This window comes from Ambystoma mexicanum, chromosome 4p, assembly GCF_040938575.1.
Source record: "Ambystoma mexicanum isolate Mex_15411 chromosome 4p, UKY_AmexF1_1, whole genome shotgun sequence".
NCBI lineage: Eukaryota > Metazoa > Chordata > Amphibia > Caudata > Ambystomatidae > Ambystoma > Ambystoma mexicanum.
Window position 1 is genome coordinate 762,378,366 of NC_090927.1, and position 16,220 is coordinate 762,394,585.

At 50.4% G+C, this 16,220-nt stretch overlaps 1 protein-coding gene across 1 annotated transcript in view; it reads right to left on the bottom strand.

Moving 5' to 3' along the window:
- IBTK (inhibitor of Bruton tyrosine kinase) overlaps positions 1 to 16,220 on the bottom strand; it is a 1,971,965-nt gene that overhangs the window by 1,152,377 nt on the left and 803,368 nt on the right. The window lies entirely within an intron of this gene.

A 16,220-nucleotide genomic window follows, 5' to 3' on the forward strand; every position in this document is an offset into this window, starting at 1 on the left:
TGTCGATTTGGATCCTTGATCTGGTTAGGTATGTCGAGAAAGACAACACCTGGTCCAGAGTGCAAGATAGAGGGTCCACTCCTCTTTTTTTTTTGGACCAGAAGCACAACCTCGTCCATTTGCTTTTGTACTGTTTTCGAATAGCCAGACTCCTGGCTAGCTGGATGATTTCCAGGTTGTCCTGAGACAGCTGGAGATGTTGAAGAGTTACCTTCTCAGGTACCAGGCTGCTAGAGCTAGTCGCTGCTGGAAGGGGTGAAGGACTGCTCCCCCCTGCTGCGTCAGAAGCGGGCCCTTCACCAACGGGAGAGGAACTTCTGGCTGGGCTGACAGCTGTTAAGGTCTGAGAACAAAGGCCCGACCAGTCACTGAGGCGCTAGGAGAATGAGATGCAGCCGCTGGGTCTGCCTGAGCTTGCAAACAACCTTTCGGATGAGAGTGGTAGGAGGAAATGCATACATCCACATTCCGTCCCTGGGGATCTGAAGCACGTCCCTGAGGGAGCGATGCCCTCTGCTCTCCCCAGGACACGAACTGCTGACAAGTCGGGTTGTTCTCCATAGCAAACAGGTCTGTGACCGGGTGACCCCAACTGGTGAAATTCTCTTGAAGGACTCTCTCGTTCAGTTGCCACTCAGTTGTCGGAGCCCAACCGGATGAGTCTGTCCACCTCCAGGTTCAATTCTCCCGGCAGGTGCACCGCTGAGATCCAGATGTCCTGCGTAATCAGCCACTCCCATATGCTGAGGGCCAGCCCGCATAGGAGCAGGGATCTGGTGCCCCCCCTGCTTTTTGGGGTAGTACATGCAGGTAGAGTTGTCAGTCCGAATGCAAACTGCACTGCTCCTTATTAATGGGAGGAATGCCTTGAGTGCAAACCAAATGGCTATCATTTCCAGCAAGTTGATGTGATTTTGTTGGTCGGTCCTGGACCACAAACCATATACTGAATGTGTCTCCAATGTAGCCACCACCCCCAAACTTCTGGAGTGAGGAAACGAAAGCTATGGCATGATCCACTGATGGCGGTCTGTATGGCCTGCCCACCATGAGGTTTGTATCCGGCCCCTACCATGTGAGGTCTTGCTGTAGGTGAGTGGATATAATGACCAGGGCACCTTCATGGCACGACTCCTGATCCCAGGATGCTGAAAAAAGCAGCTGCAGCCTCCTAATTCGCAACCTGGTTTAATGGATAGCCATGAGGCAAGCAGCCAGTACTCCCAGAAGGTACTGGTACTAGCAGGTCATAGTTACTGTTCTGAAGAGGAATTGAGCAACGGAAGATTTGATCGCTGCCACCTTCTCCCCTGTGGAGAACACCTGCGTATCCCACAGAAGCTACAAAAACAAAAACAGTGTTTGTGTAGGTTAGAGCCGAGACTTCTGGAAGTTGATGGAGAACCCCAGTTCATAGAGTGTAGTCACGAGTCTGGCTGCTGAGTACCTGACCTGCTCAGCTGACCCCTCTCGGGCTAACCAGTCGTCGAGGTAAGGATATACATGGAGGCACTCTGACGTGAGCAGGGCTGTGTTAGGCAGAATCCTGTGCAGTGCCCTTAGGGACCACTACACCTAATTAAGATTACAGGTGGCAATACAAGTTTTACCTTTGGTACAAGCCCGTACTACTAAGTTATAGTGGTAGCAGTAGCAGAGCAGCCAGGCTTATCTCAAGAGTATATGAGCAGTAGCAGAGATTACACAAAGGGACCACAATTACTTATACTCAAGCAAACACTGACTCAAGGTTTCAGGAAAAAAAATATAAGTAAATATATTTTTAAACCATCAGTTATAAACACAACACCTCTATTAAACTGTAAACAAAACCACACGTTAAATATTATACAACTAACCAATTCACTTTGTATAGTAAGTCTCAGGGTAAGTACCCTGTGTTTGAATGAACCGGTGTTATGCACAAAACACGATACCGCGGATACGGTTGCGATCACTTTTTGACAGTTCAGTCTACTAAATAAACACGTATCCGTGACATGAAATGCTACCGGGGCAAAAACGCACAAAACAGGAGATATCCAGAGGGAGTTGGCAGCAAAAATCACAGGCAATATTTAGGTTAGGCAGACAGGATCGAGAAACACTCAGAAACAGGAGTTCAAAAGTCAAAGGGTCGGAGCCAGGTTTAGGTGACACCGGAGACCTGTGCCAAAGATCACACCGTTAGACAGTTCACGATTCAGTGCAGCCAAAGAGTACTTGGATATTGTCAAATGTTCAGAAGCAAAAGTTAAAAGAAGGAGGGAAGACAAGGACGAGCCTTGAAGATGAAGAAAAGGGATTCACCCAGTTTCCTCGAGTAGAACACAGTACCTTATTCCAACGATGCAGCTGGTTCCCTGGCAGTTGTTCCTGTTTGTTTCCCACAGACCCATGATTCCTGGAGCTTCGTTGTGAAGGAGGACGTCTGAAGGTGGGTCTGCACCACACAGGGATGAAGCCGGCAGCAGCGACAACGAAAAAGTGTGCTCCTTAAAAACAGGAGAGGCTCAGCAGGTGGCTATCCGGACCACTGCAGCAGTGTGCAGCGATTTCGACCACGGCGATCTCTGGCTGAAGAGGATGAGCTGATTATCCCCACCAGGCTCAAGGGAAGAAGACTCCAGACTGGAGCTCCTCTTAGTCGTTGAAGGGAAGATAGCTCAGGACTGCAGCAGGGCTTCACTGGGACGGGGTAGTTGCAGCAGCCGTCGTTCTTTCTGCTTCTCTTCGGTTCCTTGTAGTTCCAGAGGCGACTGACTTCTAGCCCAAGAGACCTGCCTTTTATGCGCAAAACCCCCATTTACACAGCCTGGCTGTCAAACACGCATCAGGGGGGTTGTCCAGCCCGGACAACCACCTCAGCCAATCGTGGCAAAGTGTGACTCGGGTTTCCAAGGATACCATGTGCAGGGGGTGACTACACCCCGTCCCCACATTCAGTCTACCTAGACACCCTGGCGCCAAGAGAAGGGCTTCTCTGCAGAAGCCCGACAAAAGACGGTGAACAAAGAAGGCAAACCTAGTTTGCCGTGCAAAGTAAAACACAAGAAGGACTTTAACAAAAAGAAATGGCGAATAAACCCAACCGGAGCCAAAAGAAAGACGATTTGGTCAAGCGGGTTTATGTTCGAGGCTAATATAATAGCCAAGAACAGTACCACGTTTATCTAATATAATCGCGGTACAAACGTTAGGGTAGATACCACTGCCACCAGCCAAGTCTAATTGTTAAAAGAGCGAAACAATGCTCAGGAAGGAACAGACAGCAAAGGGGTACAGATTAGCCCTTTCCAGTAATCCAGGTAAGATGGGGTGCACTGGGCCTGTGTTAAGAATGACTATGTTAAGTAAATGGCAACTTTACCTTTCTCTGGGGGACAGTAGTCAGACCCAGGGAAATTGAGTCAGAGGGAAGTCTAAAAGACAACCCTGGGTTACTACACTGAAGGTGCTGTGTAACCCATACAAGAACAGGGGCACTTGGAGTGGCGTGCTCCAGTGCCCAAGATCACACAATGAGTAAAAACACATAGGCCAAAACACTTGTAAGAGTGTTTTTCCACTCTTACCAGGTGGAAAAATAAACTACAAAAATCCAGCAAAGCTGCTGGGGGACTCACTAGGTGAGGGAAATTAGCCCTAGAAGAAGAATTCTCCCTAACAGGCTGCCACAGCATTCATCAGTCTTGTGAATACCCTTGGCGCTGAATTCAGGCCGAACGGCAGCACCTTGTATTGAAAGTGCAACCCCATGACCCGGAACCTGAGGAAGGATCAATGAGACTGCACTACGGGGGACATGTAAATATGCTCCTTTCAGATCCAGGGAGCACCTCCAGTCCTACCCCCCCCCCCCACACAGTGTCTCCGCTATAAGAGCTGGCGTCACCATTTTTAACTTCTGCAGAGGTAGGTACAGATTCAGGAAGGAAAGATCTAGGACCACTCGCAGGCCTGCCTGGTTCTTCTTTTGAATAGCAAAGCTGAGGGAATAAAAGCCCTGCCACTGGTGAGGGAGATGAACCTCCTCCAACGCCTCGCTCTCCACAAGGGAACGTATCTCTGCTAAGAGTGAAGGAGTCCCAATCTGTGGGAGGGGAGAGGGGGATGGTACGGAAAGCCGGAAGGCCGAAGAGACTACATAAAATCACCCGGGAGTCTGTAAAGCATGTGCACAAGCTTAACTATGCAGGGCTAACCTGCCTCCGACTGCAGTGCTGTGGATCTGAAACAAGCCGTCATTGCTTCTTTGGGTTGGAAGCAGATGACTGGGAGGGGGACTGAAAGAAGCCCTTGTGTGAAGACGTCTGGTGTTTTCGCCTATGTTGGCAGGGTGACCTGTCTGATTGCCTGGGCCGGCGGTCCTGGAAAACACCAAAGGACAGCCCTCTGTCTGAGCGAGACAGGCCCTGTGCTAAGGTTTTGGCTGCTGGTTTGGTGAGAATGGCCTGGGATTTGGCCGTCTGCAAACTGCTCTTCTTATCTAGTTAATCGTCTGTGGTGGAATGGAACAAGTCGCTGCCCTTGAGAGGCAAATCTAGGATTCTGTCCTGAATGTCAGAGTTGAACCTGGTCGCTTTAAGCAAGGACGTCCTTCGCATGTCCATCGCCATGGAGATTGCCCAGCTAGAGGTATCTATGTGCGCCACCATGGCTTCCAGGATGTCCTGTGCCAAAAATGTTGCTTCAGCGAGTCCTGCCTTCAATGAGGCTCGTTTGTCGTCTGGAATGTCTGGGAGGAAGTCAGCAATTTTCCTCCACAGCCGCTGCCAGTATGGCATCAGCGTTGGCCTATCTAAAATGGAGCCCTGCATTCGAGTACACCTTCCCACGGTATGCAGTGATACAATCGTGGCAAAAATGCTGCCTGTACAAAAATAAATCACGGCAAAAATGCTGTGGTTTCACCTGTTAAAGGTGTACCCCATTACACCATCTAAGGGGCGCGGGGGTTGTGTGGCTGTCCACCTCTCCTCTTAAATAGTATAATGGGTCCAGGGATTGCAGGGGTGTCCCCTGCATGCTTTACATGGATTGTGGTGGCAAAACCACAGCCTTTTTGCCGCGATTATGTCCATGGCCATTTTTGCCCCGTTTTTAACACATGGAACCCTTCCCATAGGCAAGGTTCGAAATTCCGAGGCACTGGGTGCTAAATGGATCCTGGTTCGAGTGATTTGGCTCCTGGTAAAGCCTCCCACTAAGGTTTCCAGGAGCTGTAAAAGGCACCTGCTTCACTGAGGGAGCAGAGAATAACAGGAGCTGCAAGTTGTCAGGAAACTGGAAGTACAATGACAGATACATTTGTTTCCATATTTGCAGTGCTCCACAGAGACAGGCCCATTTAAACTTCAAAAGACTAATATTTCCTCAGTTTCACAGGGACATCTAATGTATCCATTGAAGTTTGAATGGTTTTAGCTTAATTCAGCGAGTGCTGACATGTTAATATTGATATATGGCACTTGTACCACGCCAATACACAGTGTTTCAAGGCGCGACTAGGCAAGGAAGGGGGAACAGAGGGAGGCCTGTTAGGGATAATTCTCATTTATGGCTAATTCCCCTCACCTATTGAGTCCCCCAACGGCTTTGCTGGACTTCTGGAGTTTATTCATTTCCACTTGGTAAGAGTGTGAGCTTTTCCTCCACTCTTACCTGTGTTTTGCCATGTGTATTACTCTGTTTTTGTGATTGTGGACACTGAAGTACACCACTTCAGTAGCCCCCTTCTTTTTGTGTGTCACACAGCACCTTCAGTGCCGTGGCAGAGGTTTGTCTTTGAGACTTCCCCCGACTCCATTTCTGAGGCTGACTACAGTCCCCCAGAAAAGGGTAAAGTTGACATTAACTTTACTTAGTCAATCTACCACAGATCCAGTACACCCCATCTTCCATGAAGTACTGGAAAGGGTTAATTTGTATCCCTTTTTATCTGTACCTCCTAGAGCATTGTTTCGCTCTTTTAACATTTAGACTTGGCTGGTGTCAGTAGTATCTACCCTACCTTTTCTACCGCAATTATATTAGATAACCATGGTATTGTTCTTGGCTAGTATATTAGCCTCAAACATAAACCTGCTTGACCAAATTGTTTTTCTTTTGGCTCCGGTTGGGTTTATTCGCCATTTATTTTTGTTAAAGTCCTTCTTGTGTTTTACTTTGCGTGGCAAACTAGGTTCGCCTTCTTTGTTCACCGTCTTTTGGTGGGCTTCTGCTCAGAAGCCCTCCACCAGACGCCTGGGTGTCTAGGTGGGCTGAATGTGAGGGAGGGGTGTAGTCACCCCTGCACAGGGTATCCTAGGAAACCCAAGTCGCACTTTGCCATGATTGGCTGAGGTGGTTGTCCGGGCTGGACAACCCCCCTGCTGGGAGATTGACAGCCAGGCTGTGTGAATGGGGGTTTTGTGCATAAAAGGCAGGTCTCTTGGGCTAGAAGTAAGAGAGTCACCACTGGAACTACAAGGAACCGAAGAGAAGCGGAGAGAACGGCGGCTGCTCCAACTACCCCGTCCCGGTGAAGCCCTGCTGCAGTCCTGAGCTATCTACCCTTCAACGACTAAGAGAAGATCCAGTCCGGAGTCTTCTTCCCTTGAGCCTGGTGGGGATAACCAGCTCATCTTCCACAGTCAGAGGATCCTCTTCCTTGGTCGAAATAGCTGCACACTGCTGTAGTGGTCCGGATAGCCATTTGAAGAGCCTCTCCTGTTTTTAAGGAGCGCACCTTTTATTTGTTATTCGCTGCTGCCGGCTTCATCCCTGTGTGGTGCAGACCCTCTTCAGACGTCCTCCTTCACAACGAAGTTCCAGGAATCGTGGGTCTGCGGGAAACCAACAGGAACAACTGCCAGGGCACCAGCTGCACCATTGGAATAAGGTACTGTGTTCTGCTTGAGGAAACTGGGTGAAACCCTTTTCTTCATCTCCAAGGCTTGCCCTCGCCTTCCCTCCTTCTTATAACTTTTGCTTCCGAACATTGACAATATCAAAGTACTCTTGGCTAAGTTGAATTGTGAACTATCTGACTGTGTGATCTTTGGCAACAGGCCCCAGGTGTCACTTGACCCTGGCTCCGGCCCTTTGACTTTTGAACTCCTGCCTCTGAGTGTTTCTCAATTCTGTCTGTCTAACCAAAATATTGCCTTTGATTTTTGCCTCCAACTCCCTCTGGGTATCTCAGGGGCTAAGTGTGTTTTTGCCCCGGTAGCATTTCATGTCACGGATACGTGTTTATTTAGTAGACCGAACTGTCAAAAAGTGATCGCAATCGTATTCACGGTAACGTGTTTTGTTCTTAACACCGGTTCATTCAAACACAGGGTACTTACCGTAAGACATACTGTACAAAGTGAATTGGTTAGTTGTAGTATATTTGACGTGTGGTTTGTGTTTAAGTTTAATAGAAGTGTTGGTTTTATAACAGATGGTTTAAAAATGAATGTACTTATCTTTTTCTACCTGAAACATTCAGTCAGTGTTTGCTTGAGTCACAGTAATTGTGGTCCCTTTGTGTAATCTCTGCTACTGCTCATTTACTCTTGAGATAAGCCTGGCTGCTCCGCCACTGTTACCACTCTGACATAGTAGTACAGGCTTGTACCAAAGGTAAAACTTGTATTGCCACCTGTAGTCTTAATTGTGTGTAGTGGTCCCTAAGGGCACTGCACAGGATTCTGCCTAACAAGGACAGAGACAACAATCTTACATGCCAAGTGAAACTGAGATCGCGCAAGTGCAGGGGAGGGGAAAAGTGCCAGGGGGGAACGGGGTAGTGCTGTACATGGGATCAAAACAATAACAAGAAAGGCGGCCAGCAGGTGGCTGGTGCAAGGGTAAGTGCAGTCAGCAGGTGTGCAAGAGTGCAGGAAGGGTGACTGTAAGGTTACATATACAGACTCAAGTGCAAGGGTTGCCGGGAGGCAGTGCGGGTGTGCAACTGGGCGGGCATGCAACTGGCCGGGCAGGGACCTGGGCCCGAATCAGAGGGTAGCAAGGTGACCAGTGCAGTATCAGACAGTAAATCAGCAGGGGAGAGGAAGAGAGAGAAGGCAGAAGCAAAGAGGAAGGTCTTGAGGTGCTTCTGGAACCGGAGATGGTTCTCCTCAAGTTTCAGAGAGGCAGGGAGAGTGTTCCAGAGGAGGGCCCCAGCCGAAGAAAGATCTACCACCAACTTGTCGCTTGGAGAAGCGACTGACCTTGATGGAATTGGAGGTGGAGGAGCGAAGAGCTTGAGTAGTAAGGTATTTGCGAAGAGAGAGTTGGAGGTATTGAGGAACCAGGCCCCGAAGGCCTTGTGGACAATGCAGTGGGTCTGGAACTTAATCCTTGCAGCCACTGGGAGCCAAAGCAGAGATTTCAGTGCTGGAGAGATACGATCCCTGGGCTTGAGGCCAAGGACAAGTCTTGCAGTCCTGTTCTGGATGAGTTGCAGAGGATGGAGAATAGAAGCAGGCAGATTTAGAAAGAGGCTGTTGCAGTAGTCTAGCCTAAAGAGAACCAGAGCTCTAGAGACAGTGAGCTTCTGGAGGAAAGGAAGAATACCTCTGAGGAGGTGCAGTTGGTAGCTAGACTTCTTAGAGACGTCAGAGATGTGAGGAGAAAAGGAGAGTGTGGAGTCGAAGATGACCCTGAGGTTCTTAGCCTCACAGGTGGGAGCAGGAAGAGGGCCAATGGAGGCCGGTCAGAGTGACAGGAAAGGAGGGTGCAGGTGTGCCAATGAGAAGAACCTCAGTCTTACTGGCATGAAGGCAGAGATCGTTGGCGGAACACCACTCCTGGATAGCAGACAGAGATTAGAGATGAGAGCAGGAGAAGAGGTAGCAGAGGGGAGCCTGAAAACAAGCTGAGTGTCATCTGCATAGCACTGAAAGTTGGAGCATAGAGTGGCAATGCACTGGGCAAGAGGTGCCAGGTATTGGTTGAACAGCCAGGGAGAGAGGTTAGACCCCTGGGGAACACCACAGGTAGAGAGTGAGACAGAGGAAAGGAAGGACCCAAGTTAGACCTGGGATGCTCGATCAGCGTGGAACGAGGTCAGCCAGGTCAAGGCCTGATAGGTGATAAGCAGGTTATCACAGAGACGATGGAGCAGGATGGCATGATTGACCGTGTCAAGGGCAGAAGAGAGATCAAGTAAGATGAGGACAGAGGAGAGATTAGAATCAAGGTTAGGGAGCATGTCTTCACGGATGTTCAGGAGAGCGGTTTCCGTGCTTCTGGCTGTACTGAAGCCAGACTGATGGTCATGGAGACAACCAACAGATTCAGTGTGAATATTAAGCTGGGAGATGGTCAGCTTTTCCAGCAGGTTGCCCAGCAAAGGAGTGATGGAGATCGGGCGATAGTTAGCCAGGCAGGAGGGGTCAGGTGAGGGTTTCTTGAGAAGAGGGTGCACAAGAGACTGCATCAGCAGGGAAGGGAAGCTCCATTGGCGAAGGAGTGCTTGCAGAAGTCAGCCAGGGCAGGAGCACGGGTGTCAATGTGGTCCCGTCGTCAGGCTGTGAATTCTCGGTAACAGAACAAAATATCAGTTTCATTTTTGAACTGTATTTCTCCTAACAACCAATCACTGAGCTCTGGGTCATACTGCCCTTAGCCAATGACTGCCCTCTACCTAAGCCCCTCCTCTAGTAGCCATCTTCAGATTTGGTAGCACATAAAGTGGCAGTAGGACCAAGAGAAGAGCTGCAGAGGGGCAGGCGGGAGGGTTTGCATGTGAATCCATGCTGGAGAACAACAGTTACAGGTAAGTAACTTGTTCCTTCTCCAGCATGTGGTCTGGTATGGATTCACATGCTCATGAATAAAGAATACATAGCAGTACACACATGCACAACCACAGGAGGTGGCAAGGCTCAACATAAGCATCTCTTACCTCCTCACCAGGCTCACCTTCAAGTGAACAGGTTGCGCAGCACTGCTTGGCCGACTCTGGAATCCCTGTGGACGCAGTAGAATCTCGTGATGGTGTGCGTCGACCTCCACGTAGCAGCCCTGCAGATGTCCAGCAGGGGCACACCAGACAAGAACGCTGTAGTAGAACCTTCTATCGACTGGCTGTTCCTCCAAAGTATTCCACATCTTTGACATGTAATGTCCACAGCTGTGTACTTTGGAATTTATTTTTGGCAGAGGGCGTCCTGCGTTGATGGCGCTGGGTCAATGTCCCTCGAAGGCCTCCAACGAGGGCGACGTCACCAGGTTATAAATAGGACGCACAGCGCCCGTAGCCTCAGTTTATGTTTTTTCCTCCATAATGTGCAACATGCTCATACTCAATGCCAGCATGACTGCACATAGCCTTGATGGAAAGTAAGCTGCAATAGCAAAGGAAATTCTCCAGAGGGGCATGCTCGGAGGGTGATGTGGAATACGTTGCAGGAACATCCAGTCTAAAGAACGTTACCAGTTGGTAAGTAACTTGTTCTTCGAATGGATTGTGTCCTCCAATGTATTCCACATCTTTGACAGACTGCCAAAGCAGTACCAGAAAATGGAGGAGGGAGAAGAATTTAGAATACCCAATCAGATGGCAGAATAAAGAACCGCTTTACCAAAGGCCATATCTTGACCATGGAGCGTATCCAGGGAGTAATGTTTGACAAAGGTGTCGATAGAAGCCCATATAGCTGCGTCACAAATATTCCTAATAGGAACTCCCCGCTGCAGGGCTGTGGAAGTAGCCACGCCCTTAGTGGCATGAGCTTGCAACCCTTCAGGAGGGTCCTTGCCCGCCAATCTATAACATTCAGTAATGGTGAGGATAATCCACCTGGACAAGGTCTGTTTGGTAACAGCCTAGCCCAATCAGTGTCCAGCATACCCCACAAAGAGTTGATCGTCCACTGTGACCCTGGAAATCCTAGAAATATAAAAGCTCAGAGCTCTCCTAGGGACCAACCTATGGAGTCGCTCCTCTTCCTTACCAGGATGAGGAGGAGGATAGAAAAAAGGAAGTACCACTTTCTGGCTTAAACGAAACTCAGACACTACCTTAGGTAGAACGGAAGGGCGTACCCTCAGTACAACCCTATCCTTGTGGAACACAGTTAAGGGCGGCTTAGATGAAGGTGCCTGCAATTCACTCACTCTGCGAGCGGATGTAACCGCAACCAAGGACACCGTCTTGAAAGACAACAGTCTCAAAGGACAAGAGTGCAAAGGTTCAAATGGAGCACCCATTAGGCATTTCAAGGCTAAATTCAGATCCCAAACCGGCACCTGAAACGGAGATGGCGGGAAAACATTAGTGAGCCTCTTAAGAAATTGGGAAATCAACAAAATCTTAAAATAAGAACATTCTTCAGACGAGCGCATTAGGATTGACAACGCCACCAGGTAACCTTTAATGGTACCGACTTGAAGGCCCCTGAGGGCCAAAGAAAGCAAAAAAGATAGAACCATGGGAATGGAACACTGAAATGGATCGACATTGTGTCCTCTGCACCAGTCGCAAAACTTACAGCAATGGTACAGGGATTTGGTTGCCGGCAGCCTGGCCGAAAGCAACACCTCAATCACGGAGGTCCCAATCCTTATATCTCAACCTTTCAGATACCAAGCATGAAGGTTGAAAGTCTTGACCTCTGGATGGAGAACCCGACAGCCCTTACGGGCGAGAAGATCCTCTTGGTAGGGAAGAAGGCGTGGAGGGCAGATGGACATTTCTGGAAGGTCCGGGTACCGCGCTCTTCTTGCCCAATCTGGAGCAATGAGGATCATGTGGACTCCGCAACCTCTTGAACACATGAGGAAAGATGGACACTGAAGTGGGAATGCCCAATCCACAACAAATGCGTCTCATAAGGCTCCCCTCGGAGGAAATTCCCTTGAGCAGAATCTCTCGCACTTCCGGTTGGCACTGGTCACGAAGAGATCCCCCTGTGGGGTTCCCCAAAGGGCGAAGATCTCCAGAAGGAATTCCTGAGCCAACTCCCACTCGCGAGAGTTCGTGCTCTGCCTGCTCACAGCGTCCACCGCCGCATTCTCCTCTCCGGCCAGATGACCTGCTGAGAGTGAAATTCCTTGCTGGATTGCCCAGAACCAGAGCTGCATTGCCTCTCTGCACAACCTCTGCTGAGGTAACGTATGGCCACTGTGTTGTCCATCATGATCAGGACACTCTTCCCCCACACAGATGGCAGAAAAGCCTTCAGGGCCAGCCTGATGGCCCTCAGCTCTAACAGGTTGATGTGGAGTTCGGACTACGACGGAGACAAACGACCGCTGGCGGTCAAATCGTCGGCATGAGCTCCTCATCCTATGAGGGAAGCATCCCTCACTACTGTCACCTGCGGCCATGGTCGCCAAACTGCTCCTCAATCAGGTTCCCCACGTTGGCCCACCACAGAAGATCCTGGGAGACGGAGAGTGGAATCCGAACGGAATCAGACATCTTGCCTGAGAATTGTGACAACTGCATCTTGAGGGCCTCATCCTCGGCCTGGCCTCTGGCACCAGAAAAATGCAGGATGCCATCAGGCCGAGCAACCTTAAGAATTCGAAAGCCGGGAGACGCTGGGCATGTTGAAACTTGTCCACCATCTGCATCTGCACAATGTGATGAGCCCTCACCTTGGGAGGCAAGCATTTCCAAGGACGTGTCCAACACAGCCCCTATGTACTGGAGCTGTTGGGAAGGTGTCAGATGCGACTTCTTGAAATTGAGGGAGAAGCCCAGCTTGTAGAGGGAGCGGCAGGCGAGACCAGGATGATCCGCTGCTTGCTCAGGAGAACGCGCATGGATCAGCCAGTCATCCAGGTAGGGGTAAATGTGAATCCCCCCCTCGCCTGAGATACGCTGCCACCACCACCATTAGCTTGGTGAAGACCCTCGGGCAGAGGTCAATCCAAATGGCAGGAACCGAAACTGAAAGTGCGAGCTGCCAGCCGCAAACCTCAGCTACTTTCTGTGCTTTGGATGAATCGGCACATGAAAGTAAGCATCCTGTAGGTCCAGAGACACCAACCAATCCTGAAGTCGAAGGGCCTTGAGGACCTGAGAAAGAGTGACCATCTTGAACTTGTCCTTCCTGAGAAGTTATTTCAACCACACAAATCTGTGTATAACAGTGCTGGCAGCCATGGACCGGCTAACACTGTCGGCCATGTCCAATCACGGCTGAAGGGATTCACACATGGCATCCTTGCCATCTTGCACGAGAGCAAGGAACCCCTCCCTTTCTTCACCTTCAGGGATATGCTCAGCCGCTAGAGGAAGAATTCCACAGTGTGTGTGAAAATCTTGCTAAGGCACAAGTGGAGTTGGCGAACTTCAGTGCCATACTCCCCGCAGAAATCACCTTGTGTGCCCAACCATTGAAGCGTTTGTCGTCCCTATCAGAAGGGATGGTAGGGTATGCCGCCTGCCTCGAGGAACCACCAAACTCTCGGGAGTGGGGTGAGATGAAAGGTAGCTGGGGTCGCTACTGGAAGGGGAATATTTTTTAGTTAACGATTTGTTAACCGCCGGGAGAGATTCCGGTGACTGCCAAGCAGCTGCCACCGTTTTCTGCAATGTCAAATGAAAAGGTAACACCGGGTCAGAGGACGGACCTTGAAGTTAAGTAATCCTGAACAAAAGCTTCCGGAGGACTAGACCAACCAAGATACTCAGTGACCCTAGCCATCAGCCTCCTGTAGGATGACTCCGCATGAGCCCCAGGCTCAGGTCTGCCAAACTCCACCTCAGGAGAAGTGTCCAAGCCACTAGCATCATGAAGAGATTCCAACTGACTGTCCCAGGAAAAGACAGGAGCCACATCAGGCTCAACAGAGTCAAATTCCAAATCTGACCTCTCCTCATAGATATCATCCAGAGGGAGAAAAAACTCCTGCCTTGGGACAGAAGAGGGTCTGAAATCCTTAACAGGACTCTCAGACTTGGAAGTAGCCTTCCTTGGAGGATCCACAGTACCAGGGACCTCCATCGGCAAATTCTGGCCAAAAGGCCCCAAAGGCGTCGAGGGTGCCGATGGTTTAGACGGCTTCAACATCGACAACGGCACTGAGGGCTGGTGTGAAGGGACAGCTTCGATATCTGTATCCGATGGACACAGCAACGACAGAGTTGACGCCGACTTCAAGCCATTACCAGACTTCTGCGGTCTCACCGGGGAAGAGGACCGAGATCTGGAAGCACATCTCTGCCGATCCACCTGAACCTTGTCCGAACGGGACCTCGAAGGTTCCCAATGAGAATCACGCTAAGGACCCGAGCCCGAAGGCGCACGTGCCACGGACCGAGAATGTTCCCTGCTGGCTTCTTTCGAAGGCGCAGACGGAACTGTGCCCTGGGATTGGAAAATCACCAGAATCTGCTCCCTGAAGGCTGCCCATTCCTCTGGGGTCGAGGACTTCGTAGGACAAGCCACTTTCCTCACGGCGCCATCCTCCAAGGAGGACGGGGAAGGCGACTGGAGACTGCGCTTCTGGGAACGAGACGAGGAGGATAAATGTCAGGAACCACTCCAGGACCGAGACCCCCGGGACTCTTTCGGACAAGGAGAGTCACCCCTCGAATCGTCGGTGGACATCCCCTTAGCAGCTTTACGAGACTTAATGGGTTTGGAACCCCTACCTACCTGTAACTTCCCCTTATGCTGCTGCAAGGCCTTAGCAGTCAGCGACTGACATTTGGACAGTCGTCGGTGTCATGACTCTCGCCCAGACACCACAAACAAATGTGATGCTGGTCCGTTATCGACATCTTAGACTTGCAGTCCCAGCAAATCTCTAAACCAGACCACGGAGTCGAAGAAGACGACATATTCACAATGAATACACAAGGTGCACCGAGACTCCGAAGGAAACACGTTTGTGGAAAAAACAGAACTGAGGCTACGGGCATTGTGTGTCCTAATTACAACATCCAGTGACATCGCTTCGAGGGACATTGGCCTGACGGCATTGACGCAGGACGCCCTCGGCCGAAAAAAATTATGAAGTACACAGCTGTGGACATTACATGTCAAAGATGTGGACTACGTTGGAGGACACAATCCATTCGAAGTAGCGATCGCTCAGGTTGAATGGGCTCTCGGACGGCCAGGCAACAGTCAGTTTGCCAACCGGTGACAATGGGTGAAGCAGCCAGAGAGCCACCTGGAAATGGAAGCCTTGGACAGGGCCTTCCCATGGTTCACAGGGCCAAAGTTCAAAAAGAGCTGAGATGTCTTCCGGAAACTTTGTGCGGTCCACATAGAGGTTCAGCGCTCTAGCCACATCCAGCAAGTGCAAAGTCCTTTCAGCCTGCGACGAAGGCATCAGTGAAAAACACAGGTAACACCAAGGGCACGTTTAGATGATAGTCTGACAGGACCTTGGCCATGAAGGAGGGGTGTGTCCGCAGCTCCACCCTTGTTTAGTGAAAGTCAAGTAAGGTGGCTTACAGGACGGGGCCTGAATCTCACCCACCCGTCATGCAGATGTGATGGCCATGAGGAACACTGTATTCCACGATAAGAACTTCAGATGAACCGTCTGCATAGGTTCAAATGGAGGGCCCATGAGCCTATTCAGTACCATATTGAGTTCTCACACCGGGGCTGGAGCCTTCACTGGCAGGAACAAACCGAACAGTCCTTTGACGAACTCCTGAACCAAACGGTGTGACCATAGCACCTGCAGAGCCGTGACTCTCAGAAGATCGATCTGTGCACGGTGCACCAAATAGCGAACCTCATAGCATTTTAATGTAGACGATGCCCTGGCCTTGGCGAGCACCTCCTTACAGTCTGCTGGTAGATCGTAACCCCCAAACTCTAATGTTGCAGGAGCCAGGCCTTCAGGCCACCGAGCCGTGGTGCAGTATTGTTCCTCATTCCCTGGTGAGAAGATCTGCGACCACTGGAAGCTTAACTGGAGGGGATGCTGACAAGCTGAGAAGATCCAGATACCAGATTTGCTTCGGCCACAACGGTGCAACGACGATCACCCTACACCGGGACCGTCTGAGTTGATGACTCAAAGAAGCAACAGCAACAGAGGGAACGCATACAGAAAAGGCCATCCCAGGGGACTGAGAATGCATCCCCCATCCTCCCTGGCAGGGGAAACCTGCTGGTGAACCTCCGGCACTTGGTGTTCATTGCCGTCGCAAATAGATCGATTTGGAGATTGCCCCATTTGCAGAACAGGCGATCCACTTGATACTGCTGAAGCTCCCACTCGTGGCAAGAGCGTAGCTCCCTGCTCGGGGAGTCAGTGTTCTTTAC